Here is a 23,030-nt window from a genome sequence, read left to right as displayed (position 1 = left end):
CACCAGGCTAATCCAACTACTTCACTGTCTCCTTATTATGTCCTTGATGTCCTTAACAGACCTTTCTCTACCCTTCAATCCTTTGCTGATCAGAAACCCTTCCAATTTGCCAAATCACAGTCAACAAATTCCCAAGGATGAAAGATAATAGAAAATGGAAAAACTGATTAGGGTGGAATCTCTCATCACTGAAATCAGAAAAGACTAGTTAGGGTGGAATCTTTCACCATTGGAACTAGACAAGGAAAAGGGGTCTTAAAACCCTCAGAGCCTCAGGCTCAAGAAAATCAGAGATATTCCAATCCAAATTGATGATTCCAAATTGATTCCAACTCTCCTCTATTTATAGATTCCTTCATGGGCTCCCAAATGTGAGGGCTTGTGAATGCAAACCCCAATTTTGGGTTTTTTGCCCCAACCGACACAACATTTACATTGTTGCCCCAACATTGGAAAAAATGGGTTTTCCTCTTTATCAGGACTATATCCTATGGGGTTGGATAGGCTATTTCGTCTGCTTGTGGGCAATTAATCAATTGGGGACATTACAGTCCCCCCCTCTCGATATTGCTTGTCCTCAAGCAATTGTATGTCTGGGTGTTGCGAAAGTTTCCCCCTTGTGTTCAAGGGTGAAGACTGCTCACTTGTCTTTTGGTCACTTCCAAACCACCTGCTCTCATTCGAAACAAGTGATGCTGGCATTTATCCATCCTTGTCATTATCGTGAATATTTGCCACTGCAAAAACTCCCCATCAATGCATTGCATTGACCAAGTGATCAGTGTTGAAGTTTGGGGTGAGGCTGATGTTAAAACCTCGATAACTGTCTTTTTCCCTGTGCTTATCAATACATCTTCCTTTGGGTTTCTTGTAATACATTTCCTCTGGATCTTTGCACAAGCATAATCCATCTCTACCCCTACAACAATATAAAGAACCCTTGACATTCAAAGACAATTTATCCTTGTCAACATCAACTTCATTGCATAGATGAGGCCTCCCTTCAAATTGTGGCCCCTTTCTTTCCACCCAACCATGTAGCTTTGAAAATGCCTCACACGCCCAAGGGATATGGCCATCCGCTAGCACGCATTGCAAATATCCTTGTAGGGATAATGAGAAAATGACAAGGATATGGCCATATGCTAGCACACATTGCAAATGAGACTAGAGACAAGAGAAAATGACAATGAAAACCAACTATCTAGAAGAAAGCAAGGAAAAGAGGTTAGTAATCAGATCTAAAGCTAAAACAAAGAGAAGCTAAGCTAAGAGATCCTCCCTTTTAAATAAGGAGGAGGTACCAAGGGATTGGATTCCAAGCTCCCTTCAAGCAAGAAGATCACTTTATTATTAATGTTACAATGAAGAAGTAACCCTTTAGACTATGAGAAGGGCTCTTCCACAACCTTGAGGAGATTACAAAGATAATTGGAACTTTACAACAACCAATTGCTCCTCAAGCTTCAATATATCAAGAAGAGGCTACAAGCCAATAGATGATGAATTTCAATGGCAAACAACTTGCTCCAAGCATCTAGAAACCCATGGCCTTGATGAATATAACCCTCAAAGCTCACGACCTTGTCAAGGAAAGGCCAGAAAATTTTTAATAAAATTTTTATGATGACTTTGCAATTTTTTAAAGCTTTTAACCTCTTGAAAATTTTCAAGAAACCTAAAAATGAAATTGTTTCAGATTTGAAAGGGTATCCAACTAATCCGGAAAATTCTTGAAAAGTAGTAATATTTGTAAAAATGTTTTATTAAAAGATAAATTACAGAGGATGATGATTACAAATGGGGTTTCTGGCTTATATACCGCTATGGACACCCTGTGGGGAAAGGGCATGATTTTATGATCGTGCCCTTTCGTCTAATTTAACTGAAAATTAAATAATAAACCTAATCTAACTAATTTTTACATAACATTGCCTTCCTCTCGAAAGAATGCTTTGTCCTCAAAGCATATGTAATGATGGATGTTGTTGACAAAATGCTTCATTCTCCCAAGAAGCTTCTTCTTCGGGTAAGTCCTTCCACTTGATCAGATATTCCTTGATAGTACGATATCGAAGCTTTCTTTCTCTAGTAGACAAAATACCTTCTGGTTCTAAAATGACTCTTCCCTCATCATCTAGGGATGGAAGTGTTGTTTGCGCTGTTTGATTGTTACCTAGTGCCCTTTTAAGGCAAGATACGTGGAAGACGTTGTGAACATGACTTGTCTCTAGAAGGCTTAAACCATATGCAACTTGGCTAATCTTTTTGTTGATCTGATAAGGTCCATAAAACTTTGGTGCCAATTTGTTTTTTCCTTTCTGTTTTAAGGATAATTGTTTGTATGGTTGGAGCTTAACAAATACCCATTCTCCAACTTCAAACTCTCTTTCGGTTCTGTTACGGTCTGCTTGTTGCTTCATACGATTCCTTGCATTATTCAGGTTTTCTTTTAATATTTGGACGATTTTTTGGGTTTCTTCTAGTTGATCTTTAACAACAGGTAGATTTGTCTGGACAATAGCTAGATCTTTCCATTTCGGGGGTTCATACCCATATAGAGCTTGAAATGGCGTCATTTTTGCTGATGTATGATAAGTGGAATTATACCACCACTCAACAAGATGTAACCATTGAGCCCACTTATTTTGTTTTTCTGTAGCGTAGCAACGTAGGTAGGCCTCCAAACATTTATTGAAAACCTCTATTTGGCCATCTGTTTGAGGGTGATAAGCAGAACTCATATTTAAGTAGGTTCCAATATGGCTGAACAATTCCTTCCAGAATTTACCTTTGAACTTGGCATCTCTATCACCCACAATGACTTTCGGAAAACCGTGTAACTTATATATATTTTTGCAAAATATTTCAGCGATTTCTTTTGCTGAGTATGACTTCTTTATTGCCATAAAGTCAGCATATTTGGTGAGTCTGTCAACTACTATGGAAATCTTGTCCTTGCCTTCAGATACTGGTAATCCTTCGATAAATTCCATCGAGATTTCTTCCCATTTCTGATTTGGAATGTTTAAAGGGTGAAGTAATCCTGGTGTCGTAATATTTTCACTTTTATTCCTTTGACATGTGTCACATTCTGCTACATATTTCTGAATATCACGATTCATTCCCTTCCAAAAGAAGGATTGACGTGCATTGTAGTAAGTCTTAAAGAATCCTACATGTCCAACTGACGGGGAGTCATGTAATTCCTTGAGTATCTTAAACTTAAATTTGGAATTTGCATTTAGATAGATTCTTCCCTTATACCATAGGATATCATTCTTCCACTCAAATTTTGAGTTGTTGGGAAGGCCATTGATTATTGCCGTTATTTCTGGATCCTTGGCATACTCACTTCAAATTTCGTTAAGCCACTCAGGGACAACAACCGAAATTGCAAGTAGTGTTGGTTCTTCATCTTTCCTGGATAAGGCATCTGCTACTACATTGTCTTTACCTCTTTTATGTAGTATTTCCAAGTCAAAAGTGGCAATTTTTTCAATCCATTTTTGTTGTTCTTCGGAAAGTGTTTTTTGTTGAAGATGCTAGAGACTGTTATGGTCTGTTCGAATAGAAAACTTACTTCCCAAAAGATATTGCCTCCACTTAGTTAGTGCGTGCATGATAGCGAGCATTTCTTTGTTGTATGTGGATTTGAGGCGTTCTCTTTTGTTGAGCTTCCTACTTTCAAAAGCTATTGGATGTCCTTGTTGCATTAATACTGCACCTATACCAAATCCGGAAGCATCACACTCAATGATAAATGGTTTAGAAAAATCTGGTGTTGCTAATACGGGAGCATTAGACATAATTTCCTTTAATTTTTCAAAACACCTTCTTGCTTCCTCATCCCATAGAAACGAATTCTTCTTTAAAAGATTTGTTAGAGGTGCAGTTATATGTGCATAGTTTTTAATAAATCTTCGGTAATATCCAGTCAAACCTAAGAACCCTCTTAGCTTGGATATATTAGCAGGTTTGGTCCATTCTTTTATAGCTTTGATTTTGTTAGGGTCCACCTTTACGCCTTCATGGGATATAATGTGTCCAAGGTATTCTACTTCTTCCTTTCCGAAGGTGCATTTGGATTTTTTTGCGTAAAATTGGTGTTCTTTAAGTAGTGTAAGAACTTTGTCCAAATGTTGCAAGTGCTCCTTCCAAGTTTTACTGTAAATTAGAATATCGTCAAAAAATACTAATACAAACTTTCTAAGATGTGGGCGAAATAATTCGTTCATAGTTGCTTGAAACGTTGCTGGTGCATTGGTTAATCCAAACGACATTACTTTAAATTCATAGTGACCTTCGTGTGTTCGGAATGCCGTTTTTGGTATGTCCTCTAATCTGATCCTAATTTGATAGTAGCCTGATCTTAAGTCCAATTTTGAGAAATACCTTGCGCCATGTAGCTCATCCAACATTTCGTCGATAAAGGGGATTGGGAACTTGTTTTTAATTGTTATTTTGTTTAATCCCCTATAGTCAATACATAGCCTGAATGACCCATCTTTCTTCCTTACCAACACCACTGGAGCAGCGTAAGGACTTTTACTTTTCGAGATGATTCCACACTTTAAGAGGTCTTGGATTAATCTCTCGATTTCTGTTTTCTGGTGATGTGGATATCGGTATGGCTTGATGTTGACCGGGTCTGATCCTGCCTTGACTTCTATTGTATGCTCAATTTCCCTATTAGGCGGCATCTTCATAGGTAGGTCTTGAAATACTTTTTCATGTTTCCTAATTAGATCTTGTATCTCTGGTGACTCTTCACTGGTCATATTTGTAGATAACATTTCTAACTGATGACATTGTACTACATAAGCGGGTGCTCCCTTTCGAATCATCTTCATCATCTGCGATGATGATACAATTTGATTTTTTGGTGCTTGAAATCCGTGTAATTTGTACTTCTGACCTCCCCATTTGAATTTTATAAACTGTACTTGGTGGTTGGCGGCATAAGTACCTAAAGTTCGTAACCACTGGATACCTAAGACTACATCTACTCCTCCTAATGGTACTGTGAAAAATGGAGACTCTAAACTGAAGTCTTGAATCTGCAATTTAACCTTATGGCATTTCCCCACCTTTTCAATCTTCTTACCGTCAGCTACCATCACCTTCATGTTTGGTAAGGGAAATGAAAAAATATTGAGTCTCTTTGCCATGGTTGCATCTAAAAAATTGTGTGTGCTACCAGAGTCGATGAGAACCACTACGTTGTTCTTCTTTATGTGTCCTTTTAACTTTAAGGTCTGAGGTTGTGATATACCTGTCATGGCTGATAATGACACTTGCGGAATACTTTCATCATCTAATTCTGGTGAGAATTCTGGGGAATCTTCTGTTTCTTCTATGTCAGAATCTTCACTGTTTGAATCATTGGTTGCTTCACAATTATATAGGTTCTTTGGTTCTTTTCCTTTAGCACACCTATGTTTGGGGTCCCACTTCTCACCACAGCGCTTGCATTTACCCTCTTTTATCCTTTGCGTTTCCACATTAGATTTTTCATCTTCACGTCGATGTGGTGGAACATATCTTGTATTTTTTGCGTCCGCATACTGAGGTGTTCTTCGTCTTGAATATGTTTTTTCGGATTTTGACCAAAATATTTGTTCGAATTTCTTTTCGGCTGTTTTTGCTTTTCGTCTTGCTACTTCTATTGATGAAATGTCATGCATTTCAAGTTCTACTTGTAAATGGGTTTTGAGTCCCGAGATGTATGATTGAATTAGACGAGATTCTGATAACCCATGTACTTGTGTACAGTGTTACTAAGGTCTCCCATTCTTGAGTGTATTCGTCCACACTTCCTTTTTGTCGTAATTTGATGAGTTTTGAAAAGAACTCTTCCTCCTTTACACCTTAGAATCTTTTAAAGAATGCATCTTTAAATTTCCTCCAGCTAATGACGTGTGTTGTCTTTTTCCACCACCATACTAGTTATATGCTTCTCCCTCCATTTTCATGGATGCATGCCTGAGCTTTTCGTCATCGTCATATATCTCAAAGTATTCTTCTGCTTTATTTATCCATGCAACATTGTTTTTTCCGTTTCCATCGAATTTAGACATCTCGACTTTTGCCCTTCGCTGGTATGTTGCTAATGGTTGAGCGAAAAAAGGGTGTTGATTGGTAAAGTTATTCCATAGTTGCTTGTTTGTAAAGGCTGTGTTACTCGCTTCTTGGTGGGGTGTCGCTGATTTTTTTGGGGTTTCAACTTTTTCATGAGACTCTGTTGACTTTGTTGAATCTGATGAAATGTGTTCTTGATTCTCTTCACTTTCTTTTAGTAGTTGTTCGGGTGTACAATTCGACCTTTTACACAGAATTTTCAGCATTGTTAAGACATCTCTGATGTTTACTCCTATTTGGACATGTTGATTTTCCATCTTTATTTCTATTCTATTTGTTGTATCGTGAAGATTTTTGATTTCATCAGCTTGCTCCCCAAGCTTGATCTGGAATTCATTTAATCTTTTACTGACTTCGTCGTAGTTGTTATTTATCTTATGCTCCGAATCCAACTATTTTTTTTGAAAATCTGCCATTGTCATTGTCGACATCGATCGGGTTTGCGGGGGTGTGTATTTATTTGCCAACGTAAATATATATTTTTTTTACTAATCAAAAAATATTATTAAATTAATAATAATATTTTTTTTTTAATTAATTAATTAAAATATTACTTTAATTAATTAATATTATTCACATATATGTAATAATTTTTTTTAATTATTATATAATTTTAATTCTATATAATTAAATTAATTACATATAATGTGAAATCGTAATACTTTTTTTTAAAGTAATCGAATGAATCGACAATCATGTCCCAACCGAATTGACTCTTCAACCCTTCTCGTTGGATAGAGATGCCGCGGATAATAAAACGTGAGCTTACAACGTATCACCACAGATGGACTTTCAGTGTACGACTCACCGCAGATATAAAAAAAATGCCGGAATTCGTTGGTTCAACGCAGACAATTGATGGGATTTTTTTTTGAACCGTTTCCCGCAGAGCCCACGCAGTCGGACAGCCGGTATGACGCAGCCTTCCCGTTGACTCAGCGTGTCACTCCAGGATAAATACGCACAACACAATTTCGATGGAAACCATGAAATCGGGGGTTTAGAACAGGCGGTAGGCAACGGAAGTGGTGTGCGGGCTGTGCAAAGACTACAGGAAGGATGGCGACAGAGATAGCAGCGTGGAGGGAAAACGGAGGACGGCGAGGGATGATACTCTTCTGTGCAGCGTCTTGCCAGAGAACCAAACAGGCTTTGATACCAGATAATGCGGAAAATTCTTGAAAAGCAGTAATATTTGTAAAAATGTTTTATTAAAAGATAAATTACAGAGGATGATGATTACAAATGGGGTTCCTGGCTTATATACCGCTATGGACACCCTTTGGGGAAAGGGCATGATCTTATGATCGTGCCCTTTCGTCTAATTTAACTGAAAATTAAATAATAAACCTAATCTAACTAATTTTTACATAACACCAACCTTTCTTCAAGCCCTCGGCTAGGAGAAAGAGGCCTCCTAAGGCCTGCGATTAGTCTCCAAAAATGGTCTCTATGGATCAGACCCAAAAGGCTAGCTCCTAGCCAAAAAATCGATGGATAAATCCTTAAAAAATGCAAACGGTTTCTCTGCAAACAACCAAGGGTTAGTCACAAAATATTTGAAGCAAAATAAGGCCCTAAATGTAGAAATTCCATGAAATTATGACCTGCTAATATGAACAATCTGAAATATATTTTCTTTTCATACAAACATAGAATTCCTCTACTAAATTTGCAGCGGAATAGAATAGAAGTAAATCACAGTCACACAGTAGCAAAACACGATATTTTTCTAGAGAATTTAACTGGGAAAACCCTCTGCTTGTTTATTGATAGAAACTGAGCAATAGATCTCTTACAAATACAACTGTTTCACTTGGAGAATACACCCTTCTCTCTGCTTATCCTAAGCATGAAACCCTTGCAAGAATGCTGATCACGCTGCCTTCTTCCCTTGCCCCTCCTCTGCTCCAAATTCCTGGCGCAAACACAAGGAACCAAGTCCCTAATTCCTTGTGCAAGAGCTGATCCTTTAGCTCCTAAATTCTAGCGCATGAGCCAAGGGAAAACTGCCTTCTACCAACTCGCACAAGCCTTCTTCTTGTCACGCTCACTTACAAGCTTACACACAAAACTGGTGCATACAAGAATGAATACAATTGTGCCTTCGTTCCTTCTTTATAGCAATTTGGATGGCTAAAATTAGTGAATTTCTAATTAAGGAATGATTTTGTGATTGATTGAGTTAGCATGAGTTAACTGCTCATGCAACTCGTCCTATTTCAAGTCAACCACTTGAAACTCAATCACTTGTGTTTTTCCTCAATCAACTCACACTAGAAAATCAAGAACTCGATCTTCAATTTCAACACATCAGTTAACTGCATCCTAACTTGTCCTAATTTTTAGGGACTGATTCCTAAATTATAGGAACTCGTCCTAATTTATAGGGAGTCTCCTAATTTTTAGAAAATCGAGTATGACAGAGAAGAAACTCGAATTTGACTCCTTGAATTAAGGGACAAATCAAGGAATCACTTTCTCGCTACTATTTTTAACACTCCCTCTTAGTGAGGAAGGTGATCCTGGAAGAACCTCGTCCACCTGGGTCTATCTCCAACAGTACCAAGTTCTCCTTTGCTGCAACTGCTGCTCTGAACTAGAAGACTTCCCTTGTTTCTAATGCGGAACCTGCTTTGAAGACCTATTCTTTCCCACCATGCTCTGTGAGTCCACAATCTGCCACTATCAATGATCACAACTTCTTCTGTGTCACTGAACTTTGGTTCACTGATCCACCCACTAGCAAGCCTCTAGCTCCACTAAGATGTATTCTCATTGTGTCTTTTGGATCTGCCCTTTTATCAGTGGTTTGGCCATCTGCAACCCGGTGAACTAGGGCTCCACAACTCTGCCTCCTAACAACTCATTAGTTGTTCAGTGATCACTGTACATGAGGACTTCAACAAGGCTGGTTTCTCACAGCAGATAAGTACATATACCCACTGCATACTCGCCCATGAGAAACAATGTTCACAACTGCATTTGTGAGCAGTTTTCTGCTGCCTTCACACAATCTCTTAGCTGCTCCAAGATCACTGTCATAAGGCCTTCCAGATTCGCCCACTTGTCCACCTTCTATTTGCTTCAGAATGCTGATCCTAGGGCACAAAAATATGTCCTGTCACTGTGACACATCAGCCCTATTGTCACTCTCCTCAGGGCCTCCAAAACTGCCCACACACAATCAACACTTTGACTGATCTAGGGCTTGCAAATCAGCCATTAACAGTCTATACACTTACTGTTCTTACGCTGCTTCAAATCTGAAATCTGTGTGCTTGTCGATTCTGTTCACTGCTCCGATACCGCATAGTAATTCCATGAAATTCTGATATGCTAATATGAACAATCTGAAATATAATTTCTTTCATACAAACACAAAAATTCTCCAGTAAGCAGTGGAATAGAACAGAAGTAAATCACAGTCACACAGTGGCAAAACACAATATTTTTCTAGGGAACCCAACTGGGAAAGCCCTCTGCTTGTTTATTGATAGAAAGTGAGCAATAGATCTCTTACAAATACAACTGTTTCACGTGGAGAATACACCCTTCTCCCTGCTTATCCTAAGCATGAAACCCTTGCAAGAATGCTGATCACGCTGCCCTCTTCCCTTGCTCCTCCTCTGCTCCGAATTCCTAGCGCAAACCCAAGGAACCAAGTCCTTAATTCCTTGCGCAAGAGCTGATCCTTTAGCTCCTAAATTCTAGCGCACGAGCAAAGGGAAAACTGCCTTCTACCAACTTGTGCACAAGCTTCTCTTGCACACTCTTTCTCTCACAAGCTCCACACATAAACTTGTGCAACCTTCTCACAAACCTGTGAGCTCTATTGTCTTGTCTCACCAACTCTTGCACAAAAGACAATGATCAAATATGTGCCTTCGTTCTTCCTTTTAAAGCAATTCAGAAGGCTAAAATTAGTGAATTTCTAATTAAGGAATGATTTTGTGATTGATTGAGTTAGCATGAGTTAACTGCTCACGCAACTTGTCCTATTTCAAGTCAACCACTTGAAACGCAATCACTTGTGTTTTTACTCAATCAATTCACACTAGAAAAGGAAGAACTTCACCTTCAATTTCAACACATCAGTTAAATACATCCTAACTCGTCCTAATTTTTAGGGACTGATTCCTAAATTATAGGAATTCGTCTTAATTTATAGGGAATCTCATAATTTTTAGGAAATCGAGTATGACAAAGAAGAAATTTGAATTTCACTCCTTGAATTAAGGCACAAATCATGGAATCACTTTCTCGCTACTATTTTCAACACTAAAGGCCTTGTGGCTAGGCCAAAAATGAGCTAAGAAGTTAGCGACTAACCGAAATAAATATAAATAAAAATTTGAGCCCAAAAATATGTGTATCTGATCTGCAAACTTGGAACCCAAGTCAGATTTGCAAAGAAAAAATTTGAGAAACAATAAAAAAATTATTTACAAAAATTATAAGTGGAAACCCTTGCAAATAAAATCGATTTTGGTGTGAGGAAGGGTCCCAAACCCTTGTGGCTTCCCTAATTTTTTTTTTCGGTGAGATCCAAGCCACAAAAAAAATTGAATTTTCCCTTTTGAAAGGCCTAGAGATGGCCTACAGGTTTGCAGCCCTGAAGAGAGGGGGCTAAGAAGCTGATGACCCTCCAAAAGATGTTCTTTGTGCTGAAACCCTAGCCGCTAAGCTAGATGAGGGTATAGTCTCCAAAAAAAATTCATTTCTCTTTGATTCGTTGGGCTAATCCACCTGCAAACAAATCAAAAATAAAACCCTTGTCCCTCTCTTCAGATCTGCAAGAGAACAAAAGAAAAACCCTAATCGATATATACAAGATGGACAAATATATACAAGAGTTAGAGGAAAATATATACAAGATATATTATCAAATTCACAAGAACAAGCTTATCAGTAACAAATATATTCATTTAATGCTCTAAAAATAATTTGGAAGATTTTAAAGATAGATAAAATTTGATCTAGAGCAGATGGCAAGAAAACCCCTTTTCTTATTTCAAATGATAAGTCTTTAGATGACCCACTATGGGTTCCTTAACTTCTATGTCTTGAAATTTGAATAGTTGGCTAATTCAACCGATAATGCCCCCAAGTATCCAAGATCTGATCAAGAATATTATTTTCTACACACTTGAGAAGTATTTGTTAGATCCATCGAGATTTTGATTGCACAGTGGAAGAGGAGTCTAAGGGTTTAACTGAAAACCGATAAATCTGCTGGTCCTAAAGTGTTTCTCCAGATCTAAACAATGATGCAAGATAACTGTACACCAATGAATTTTCAAGAGCTAATGGAAATAACAATGTTAGAACATTAGTAGAACATAAAGCACAATAGATCGAAAAGATATTACCAGATAAATGAAGAATAACGCCATAGCTTTGCCCCAAATACTATTTTATTGCTAAAAAAAAAATATTACAAAAGTAGTAGAGCTTCACTTAGCCACGAGCTCAAGATTTTTCATGATACAAATGAGGAGCTTAGAGCTTCCTTATATAGAAAAATGAGAGTGTGAGAGCCTCCAAGTGGAAAAAATGGCTAGTTGACTTGATCCATGGGTTGATCTTCCTCAAAATAATTCTAACCCTTGATTATTGCTGAACAAATCCATAGAAAAATTCGACTTCCTTGATTGATGAGTTGGATGGACCAATCTTTGACCTTGGAGTGGTATTGGTCCACTGGAATATCTTCAAAAATAGATTTCTTGAAATTCCCTCATTCAAAATAACCACTTGGACCAAAAAGTTCAATTTCCCTTGAGAAATTATTTTCCTTCCAACCCAACAAATTTGGGACTTTTCTACCTTGGAATTGAGACTTTTATCAACTTTCAATTTGATCCCTTTTTTGGAAAGTGCACATTTCCTTTTTAATTATTTTTTCACTTGGAGAAAATTTTATTCTCTCTTTTTAATTTTTTGACTAATTATTTTGCCATATTTTGCTAGAAAATAAAAAATAACGACTCTAGAGGGGTTTAGACATATTTTTCCACCCTCAAAGTGTGTTTAAATAGAAAGTTTAGGAGTTGAGGTATAATTTTGAGTACTTACACCCCTTAGAACCTCTATAGACAACACTTTTTACATCTTTACATAAAATTTTACATGAAAATCCCATTTCAGAAGGGGAATTTTGACAATAAAAATATGACTTTTAGACTCATCCAAATTGTGCGATACTTTACAAATGATCTAGTATGAAAATTTACATAGACTCTATACACTAGGACTCACCTAAGACCTCACCATCGAGCCCCACTCTAGCTTTGGGGCATGCTCGGGAGAAAAACTCTACCAATTATAAATGTTTAAAAACACAAATAATTGGCGGAGGAAAAAAAATCCCTAGAGTGAAAATCTTTGGTAAAAATCAAAGGCTAACCTAGATGTTTTACATGGCTTTATAAACATACTAGAATCATTTTTACATAATGGCCCACCAGGCTGCAGAATTTGGATTACATTATGATGACCATAAGCTGCATCATGATGATGAAATATGAATTTTTTTTTGATTGCTCTGCAGTGAACTCTGCTTAAGGGGTACTTGACACCGAGTAGTCAACAGGTCTCAAGGGTAGTCATTGCAGTTTTCTTTGACAAAGTCATTTGGGAAACGCCCAACATTTTTGAATTGGGTGAATGCTTCCTAGTTTTGTGATGTATTGAAATTGCATTGGACGTCCCCATGTGCCATTTCTTAAGTGGATAAGACCTTGATCGGAAAAAGTAAGCAAGCTTTTCCTCCATATCTCCAAATTTCATTCTTATGAGACACATTTATTTGCTTGATAGTCGCCAGTAACCCAATTGAATAGATCATGTGAAGAATTTAAATGCAACTATAAACCCTTGAAGTTGGCACAACACACCAAACAAAATGGGCAGGACAAATCTTCTATGGGTCCTGTCTTCTGCAACCTATTATTATAATATGTGTAATTAAAGTTGACATTTCTAGCCTTCAAACAAATGATGTGCAACGGTGAGGAGGAAGGGATATCGTTATAAGAATAAGAACTATATCGAGACCTCTCTCTTGGTCCCATCTCCTTGGCTGATATTATAACTTGCAACCATGTCACTGAGTTTAAATTGTTTATGTTACTAGGTGTCCTCAAAATTATGCACTTCCCATCATCCAACACCACGCTCAAAGTTGCTAGAGTGTAAATCTACCACATAAACCATATCAACTCTCTCCTCCAATTTCAAGTTTGGGGACTTCCACGAAAAACTACATAGTGAACCCAAGGCTTCTTTGCCCCACATAACTTGTCCTTTGCAACGAGGCCTTCACACAACTTACAATTTATGGTTCGCACATTTAACAATTAATCTTGTAAGACTATGAGCATCTACATCAACTGAAAGTTTCTCAATCTCAAGTAAAATAAAACTAACTACAGATTGCTCATTGCATCCCGGTTGAGTCGATGTTCTCGGTAAGCATACACTAGTCAACTGATAAATTGAGGAATCCTCTAAAGAGTTGTGAATGGAACTTGACAACAAAACATATAGAGGCCATAATTTCTTTCTTGGTACTTCATCGCACACATGTCTAGAAAAGGTAAGTCATTTTGATTCACCTTTGTCGCTTTTCCTGTATTTTGTAGCTCAAACTCCTTTGAAAAAATAATGGATGTTTTAAAGCTCAGTGCTGAAGGTTGTTGTACAACTCAATAGACTACAATATGTTGAGAAGCTTTCTTCTTCAAGAGAGGCCTCTTTAGGTGACAAATACCTTTGAGACTCCTGGTAGCACCTTGGATTAGAGCTCTTGGAAAGGTTATGAGTATGTGGAAGATTCCTAGGGATTGAAACTTTCACACTAGTGTTGTGACTGGTCTTAAGAATCACAATGCTCTCACCCTTCTGAATCCCTTCACACTCAACTTCACGCTGGTTGTTGCATTTAGTATCTTCTTCTTCGTGCTTAATGGTGTTAGTCTTTTCTTCTTCCTCATTTGAATATTTTCCTTCGATTTTGTGCAGTGCATTCCCTCTTTCGTATCTCACACTATTCTTTACATCAATGTGGCCCTTTGTGTTGAAATTCGAGTGCAATCTAGAATTTCTAATCATGATAATTACTTGTGACTGATATATATGTTCACTTTAAGCATTCTCTTCATTCAATTATGTCATCAAGCAATTATACGTTTAATTATGCAAGAAAGTAAAGATCGAAGTACATAAAAAAAACAATGGACACCAGAAGTTAGGCTAGAGACCAGGGCAAAATCCACAAAGGGAAAACCCATCAATCCTTTCCTTATAGAATCTTTGTCAAAGAGAGAAATCCAAGTCATAGACAAATTGACTAGTAGACCAATTTCCAAGTGCTGAGTCTGTTATATACCTAGGGGGATAATATGGGGTACAAAGGGAGGTACCCAAGGGAATAATGTAATAATGGAATGGGCCATAGTAATAAATAAGGTGGTTAACCCGTATCATGTAAGGAACCACAAGTAGTTAGTAATAATGTAATGGGCCCATGGTATTAGATAGATGGTATTGAGGGAACCATGGTAATGACCCATGGTATTGTATGTATGAGGTCTATATAGAGGCTAGAGACTCCACATTGAGAGGTGTCAAGGAATATTGTATGAACAAGCATATGGCTTGTGGAGTGTTCTCCTTCCTTAAGGAGTGAATATATGGTGTTGCCCTACCTTAAGGGTTTTGAATCAATAAAGAAGCATTTCTATCTTGTTATTCTTGGGTTTATTTCTATTATCATATATTTTCAGGTTAGATCTATAACAAGTGGTATCAGAGCACTTTCTTGGGCAAAAGTGGAGATATTTTTCTTTATTATTTATTTATTTATTTATATATTTATTTTTTTGCAAGATTTTTCTAGGGCGGCGAGTTTGCAGATCAGATCTGTTCGTTTTGGGGAAAAATTTGCAAAATCTAATTGCAGATCTGGATTCTTTGTGAAAAAATACTCGATTTCAAAAAAAAATCGGCCGATATCGTTGATCTAAAAATCAGTGGTGTTACAGACAATTTTTTGGGGCAGCAAGTTTGCGGTGCAAATCTGGACGTCCTAGTGCAAGATTTGCAGAATCTAATTGCAGATCTGAAGTCTTTGTGAAAAAATACCCGATTTCAAAAAAAAAATAGTCGAATCGAAGCCCAGATGAGGGAGATATCGCTAATTTAAAATTAGCGATTTTTTAGCAATTTGTTGTGACGGCGGGACAGTTGCAGTGTGGAACGGCAATTCCAGTGCCTAGATCGGGATTTCTACCACATGGGAAGATGCAGAATGGTTGTTCCATTTCCGAAAACAGGTCATAATAGGGATTCTGAGCAATATTGACGGAATTGTGGCTATTTCAAATTTTCGCCAAGTAAGTGAATTTTTTTCAAAACCCTCTTCATGGCGGTACTATGTTTTACAGGAAAAGATAATGATCCTACTATTGAAGAATACAACAAACTAAGTCAGTATGGGCAAAAAAATTGGAAGGATTCAGTGTGGCTTAATTTCAAAGATGAGGCTTACAAATGGTATTTCTTGCTTGACGACAAGTAGTTGTCCAAACTTTCAGATGCAGAATTTGAAAGAGTCCTTTTAGACAAATGGTCTCGGGCTAGAAAAGAGGAGAATGAGACACGTAAGGGGTTATTTTCTACGGGTGTCTCCTTATTGCAGGTTCATGGATTGATTCAGAAGGACAAGATCGTTGTATTTATAAATCCTAGTTGCAAGCATAATTTTATCAATGTTAATTTGGCAAAAAAATTGCAAGTTCCAGCAAATTACATTGAAAACATACAGGTTGATAATGAGGATGTTCAAGTTTATAAAGATTTGAAGCTTTCTATGGATAAGTATGTGTTGCATTGTGACTTTTATACATCAGATATGGATAACATGGATGTTGTTTTGGGATATCCTTGGATGGAATCTGTGGGTACTGTCAATATTAATGTGCAGAAGAAATTCTTGAAGCTCTGGTATAAAAGGAAGAAAATTACATTGCAGGATATTTCCATTAAGACCCAAGCAGAGACTATAGAGGCAGAAGCACAAAGCTCTAATGACATTTACACATCAGATGATGAGCCTTTGATGATTGATAATCAAACACAAACAGAGGTGGAAGCAGAAAGGTTACAGGTACTGATACGTCAGATGAGGGCTCAGTGGTTGAAGTAATATTGGAAGATAAGACACCACAGCAGGCACCACAACAGGGTGAATTAAAGAAAAAGACACCATGGGTTAAAACTTCAACATATCATCACCCACATCACCCCGCAAGAAAACAAACAACAAGATGGCAACCAATTAGCCACAAGGATAACAACCCCTGCATGACAGATAGAGAGGACCGAAGATCCACCTACTAAACATCAACCCAGAAGAGCTGCCACGGTCAACTTCCATCTCAAGTGAGTGAGGCACCAGCGAGATTGAGGGTTCACCTTTCTCTTGGATGGCTAGATGCACGTGCATGGTACCAGTGGACTGCTCTTTTGAGTAGATCTTATTATTTGTGTTTTTCCGATGTTTCGGGGACGAAACATGTTAAGGGGGGTGGAATGTTATATACCTAGGGGGGATAATATGGGGTACAAAATGAGGTACCCAAGGGAATAATGTAATAATGGAATGGGCGATAGTAATAAATAAGGTGGTTAACCCGTATCATGTAAGGAACCACAAGTAGTTAGTAATAATGTAATGGGCCCATGGTATTAGATAGATGGTATTGAGGGAACCAAGGTAATGACCCATGGTATTGTCTGTATGAGGCCTATATAGAGGCTAGAGACTCCACATTGAGAGGTGTTAAGGAATATTGTATGAACAAGCATATGGTTTGTGGAGTGTTCTTCTTCCTTGAGTGAATGTATGGTGTTGCCCTACGTTAAGGGTTTTGAATCAATAAAGAAGCATTTCTATCTTGTTATTCTTGGGTTTATTTCTATTATCATATATTTTCAGGTTAGATATATAACAGAGTTTGTTGTAACATGCTTTATTTTTGATAAGTTAGTTTTTATTTATAAAAGAGGGTATGAAAAAATATTAAAAAAGAAGAAGAAGTTGAAATAGAACCCCATCAAAAGAAAATCAAAATATTTGTATAAGTGTGCTTGTTTAAATGCCACTTCATGAATAAATTCCATTTGTAATAAATAAAGGTCTGTGTGCAGCTTGTTTTTATGCCACAACCTTTTCTTCTGATCTGAATCAAACTGTTTAATCTTGATCAGATCATTTAAATTTTTGTTCTAGATTAGAGAATAAGTTCAACCAAACAATTTAATCTTGGTTGAACATTAGAATTTAGGATAGATTAGGGTAAATAAAGGCCTAATATGCTTAAAAATTGGCCTAAGTTATATTAGATTAGGCTTAAGTTAGTGAAATAATTAAATAGGGGTTGCTAGTCTAAACACGCCCAAAATAGATTACTTTTTAATTAGTGTTTAATTACCTTGTTTAAAAGGTGATTAATTCTTTGTAAATAAACATGTTTATATGCTTTTGTCAAAGGTCAAATATGACAAAATTGTTTTGTCGGAAAGTGATAAAGTTCGGGCAAGAATCGACGGTCATTCACCTGCCTGCCCAGATCAACAGCGGGGAAGCCTCTTCGCACCCCCTCGCCACGAAACGAGATAATGACAAGGGGGGGTGTGAAAAATGGTTTTGCTCGCGCGGACCCCTTGCATACGTCGCGCCTCCTCAGCGCTTCACACCCCCCTCGCTCCATACTGCTTACCGCTACCCCCCCTCCGAAATCCGCCACCACACTTCCCGCGCTTCCCGATATCGCGCCAACTGTCACTCCTCCCACGCCATCCGCTTCCAATCATTCCACGCCATGTCCCTCACCAGTTATCACCTATCCGTTGCCGTGATTAATTCCCTTCCGTTGCTGATCTTGCCTCCTGTTGATGCATTAATTTCCTAATTAGCCGATCAAAAATGGCCTCTACTATAACGGTAGTCTTAAATCGCTGTTAAATAGTCTTTTGCCCCGTTACATCTGCCTTTCTTCTACTGCTCTTGCATTGTTTTCTTTCTTTGTTCAATTCACTATTTCTATTTACAAATTCTCTGCTGAACCGAGTCTGCAACTGTAAGCTTCCTCTTAGCATATCTCTGCAACTTTTCTGCCCTTCACCATTACATTTCTGTTGTGCCATGGCTCCAAAGGAAAAGGGCAAGCCTTTTGCCAGCTCCTCTGCAACACTTGAAACCCCAAAGGCCTCTGATGCCTAGGACTTGGACCATATCCCATTAGCCAATCAATACTTTAAAATTGCAGATACTGAATGTGAATTCGACATATTTAAATTGCACAACTGGCTGAAGCAGACATATTTTGATTTTGAGGATGAAATAAACCTGTGGGAATCTAATCTACCTCTGTATATGTTTCCTCAGACTTATTCCTTTCCTGATTTAGTTATCTGGTGCCAATCCAAGTATAATCCTTTACAGAGAACAGTGGTAGCTCAGAATGGAGACATTCTGATAACTATCACTGCAGAAACCATAAACAAAATGCTTCTGATACCCGAGAGTGACTCCCTTAGCTTTTTCTCCATTGCAGCCTTAATTGACCTATATCACAAATTGACCTTCCCTCAGAGAGCTCAAATCTTTGAGATTTTTCTCCCTGAAGATGCTGAGCTCCCCAAGAAGAATCCTCCTTACCCAACATCTATGTTCCTTGAAAGAGCCAAACATATAATTTCCCTTATTTCTTGCTTGTTAGGCTACCAATCAGACCAATGGGTAGATGAAGCTATCCTAGGCTATCTGTCCATCTTTTCTAAAGAAAACAAGCCTGCCTTCATGTATAACTACAGTCAATTTTTGGCTGAAGCTATGCATGAGCAATTGATGAACATCACTACTGAAGGAGTGTTTAAATACTCCTCTGTCCTATTTCATATGTTTATTTTTCAGCAGGGAGACAGGTTGCCTATTGTTTTGCACAAGCAAGATGATCAGCAAGAGAATCAAGCAGTGACTCAATGGACCTCATTAATTAGAAAGAACTCAAATGAGTTTAGATTTTCAGACTTCATAGACTGTTTCATTCACCCAGTTGCATAGCTTCTCAACAGTCAGAGTGAACCCAGGATCAGTACAGAAATCAAAAGGATCCTGCACCTCAATGATCAAGTCAGAACAGGAGACTGGTATCTTTACTAGAACTACACAGAGATCAGAGTATATGGTTGCGAATTGGCTCCATATAAGTTGCCAAAATATGTTCCAATGAGAATTTTCTCTCTGGAATATATTAGGCAAATGATGAATATGGATGAGCTTCATTTCATCTCAGGGAAGAGGAGATCACAGTTCAAGATAAAGGCACAGGTTGGATCATTCATTTGTAACACCAGATCAGCTGGTTTAGAGGCAGATGCTATATTAAAACAGATGGGTTTCCAACCCAGCTTCACTTGGTCTTATGATCCATTCAACATTATTTCAGACTTAAGGGTGGAACTCAAAACCACTCCTTATAATCATACACCTAGGCCAGAGATTGAGAAGTTCAGAAATCAGGAACAATGGGAAGAGAATACTCTTCAAGAAGCAGAAGAACAGGTTTTACCTCCTACTCTTCAGATTCCTACTTCTCAAACTAAGCATGACAAGAGGCCTAGGGAAGGATCATCATCATCAACAATTGGAGAAAAGGAATTCATCCACTATCAGAAGAAATCAAGGACTGAATCAAAGGGCACTACTACTACTACTACTACTACTCAGGGTCAGAAGGAGCCTATCATCATTAATTTGGATGATTCATAGGTTTCCATAGCGATAGAAGAACCTGTAATTTGCTAGAAATTACTTAATCTGTAGGAGCAAGTGAAACAGAGGAGTCAAATGTCTTCACTAACTTCCTTGAAATCAAGAAGAAGAATGAAGCTTTAAAAGCTAATGTTTATGCACAGTTTTGGAGGCAGACTTCCACTTCACAGCATAGGGTGTTGACAACATTTGATGGCGAGAAGGGAAGAATGCAAATGGCTTTTCTGCAGGCTCAAGTACACTTTCCCAAAGGTTCTTCTGATTACAAGAAAATTGTATTACTTTTGATGCTAATCAAATACATCCAATTGATCAAATGGACATGCATAGGCAGTATTGTGAGATGCTTTTCTCAACCATGACTAATACTACTATGGCATTGTCAAAACTTAAAACTGCTCTATCAAATGTGCAGTCACAATTGAAGATTGAGAAAATATCATCTTTAGCTAAAGATAATAGGGTTAAGTCATTGGAGGACTTAGTAATTAAAATTGGATATGACCCTACTGATGTCAAAGCTGCTGAAGATATTATCAGGAGGAAGAACACAAATATTGCAGCATTGAGAAAACAGTTGAAACTGCCTTCTACAGAGGACCCCTAGACCAAGGAGATAGCAGAAAGTGAACAACACAAGGAAGAAATGCTCAAACTGATAATTGAGCAAAATGTACAGATAAAAACTATGGAGGAGCAGATTGAGAAATTGCTTAAGGAAAAAGAGCAATTTACTCAATTAGCTATATCTCCCATCACAACTATTCCTATTATAGTTTCCAGAACAACAGGGGAATCTACATTAGCTACAGGGGAATCTACATCGACAACAGAGGATTTGAACAAACTCTCACAGGAGCTCACTCACCAGAAGCAAGAGAATGAAAGGCTTCATAAGAAATTCCAGAATCTGGAAGCTCAGAAAATAAAGAATGATAGTTTGTATGTTGAGGAAATGTAGAAAACACACAGATTGAACAGAAGAATTGAAGAGTTGCAGAGTCAGTCATTGATGGCTCAGACCTTGGCCCAAGCTAAGGAAAGCATATGGGCAGATATTAGTCAGGCAATAACTGAAGTATGGCCCTCCATTCAGATCATTTTCGAGCAGGAGGAACTCATAAATTGATGTCAGGTAGCCATTGATGAAGTGAAGTAGCTTCTTAAAGATAAACCAAGTGAAGCTACAAACATGATCAGAGTTCTTAACTCAAAAACCAGCGCTGAGTTGGAGTAGATTATAAAGGGGCATATTACAGGGAAACAAGCATTAGAAGCTTTAGATTTTGATTTGACTATTAAGCATGAAATTAAACATCTTTTGTAAATAAGCCCACTTTTGAGAAATACACCGAGGTTGATGAAGTTTACAGAAAATTGGTAAATCTTGCCATACCAAGTGAAGATTGATGGGATCACTTGTGTGAAGTTATTGAGTAACTTTCATCAACAACTGAAGGAAAACTGGGCAACACTTTTTGGGGACCACATCATCAACAAATTCCTAAAGGATAGTGCCAACACTTAGCAGTTTTGAAATTCCTACAATTTTGTACTATTTTTGTAATTTTGTTTTGAAAATATCTAGTAGAACTTTTTGTATAAATAACTCCTCCTTCGAGTTATTAAGGGTTGAACCCTTGGATGAGCTTTGAGAACAGAATTGTAACTGACCTAGAGATTTGCCAAGTTAATGAAAGAAATCTGAATTTGCCTTCTATAGTTCTATCTTCTTGTAAGTTTTCATATGTGCTTATTTCATTATGTATTGCTTCATATATTTAAGTCTTTATGCAGAGATTTGGGTAAGATGATACTGAATATCAGTCAGTCTTAAATCCCCTATGGAGTTATCGACAATAACTAGGGACTAGCTTATAACTTATAAGACTATCTGTTATTATAAACTCCCCTATATCAATTAATTGTCACATAAATCTGCATTCGTTTAAATATATTTTGTTCTACAGGAAACGTTGTTTGCCTGTATTCTTTGCTTATAACCAATCAAATATTTTTTCTGAATATTTAGCAAGTTATACTTCATCAATATTTTGCTATTCATTCACTTTAAATCAATTTAAATATAGCTAGACAAATAATAACCCTTTCATCTAGCCTAGTAACTATTAAGGCTTAAGCACCTGTTTTCAATAATTCATATCATTGGTCATCCATAAAATTAAAAACCAACAAAACATTTTAGATGCTCTGGCATGACTAACTGACCTAGATTCATCCTAGAGGACAACAAAGTCAACCCTCCTTGAACGTAGAAGATGTACCTCAAAAATATACGTCCCTCTATCACATATGTCAACCATAGGTTTAGATCTCTGTCACAGGTGTCATCACAGGTTCAGATCTTTGTCACAAGCGTTATCTATAGGTTTGACCTTCTTGTAGGTTCGGATCTCTTATAGGATTGCACCATAGAATTATGTGCCACAGAGTTTGGCTCATGCATAGGAAAGAAGACACTAACTTCGTCCTTCTAGAATAAATATAAACCACAAAGACTCTTTGCTACTCCAAGAGACTTCTTTGATCTGTTCCAGAAATATCTTATATATGCTCAGATATGACAGTTCAAGCTGCTCATAAGTTAGCATCAGAAACTTCTCAGTACTGTCTCAGGAATCCTGTTTTTCTACCCCAGATCAGATCATCGAAGTGGGTAATTGTTGGAGACGAATTGGCCCTATTTATAGTTGTTTGTTCATGTGAAGAGGCATGTCTCTTGGGCAAGCCGACTTGTCTTTTGGAGGGCCAACGTGGTCTACTTGGACACAAAAAATATACTTATAAAAATTCAATTTTCTTTTCTTTTAAATGTCCAAACGAGACATGATAAAATAATTTTTCTTTTGACTCAAATATATTCTTTTTGAGTTTTTACAAAATCATAATTACGAAGACCAAACCTAGTTACACTTTCAACACTTTGGACATTTATTTAAAAAATCCCTTCCTTGGTTTGCCAATTGCTCCCTCCTGTAACTATCTTGCTCATAGAGTTTGGTCCTGGGATATTCACAATCATGAG

The 23,030-nt window shown here is 37.5% G+C and overlaps 1 protein-coding gene and 1 pseudogene across 2 annotated transcripts in view; one reads left to right on the top strand and one right to left on the bottom strand.

Annotated features, from left to right (window-relative positions):
- The window catches only part of LOC149164201 (uncharacterized), a 103,550-nt gene that overhangs the window by 33,015 nt on the left and 47,505 nt on the right, over nt 1-23,030 (top strand). The window lies entirely within an intron of this gene.
- On the bottom strand, nt 12,730-14,256 carry LOC149164202 (polycomb group protein EMBRYONIC FLOWER 2-like; annotated as a pseudogene).

The sequence above is a fragment of the Pinus tabuliformis genome, chromosome 5_1 (genome assembly GCF_031772625.1).
Source record: "Pinus tabuliformis cultivar Carrire ecotype Pingquan chromosome 5_1, CPIR1, whole genome shotgun sequence".
Taxonomy (NCBI): domain Eukaryota; kingdom Viridiplantae; phylum Streptophyta; class Pinopsida; order Pinales; family Pinaceae; genus Pinus; species Pinus tabuliformis.
This window is presented reverse-complemented; position numbering and strand designations above follow the sequence as displayed.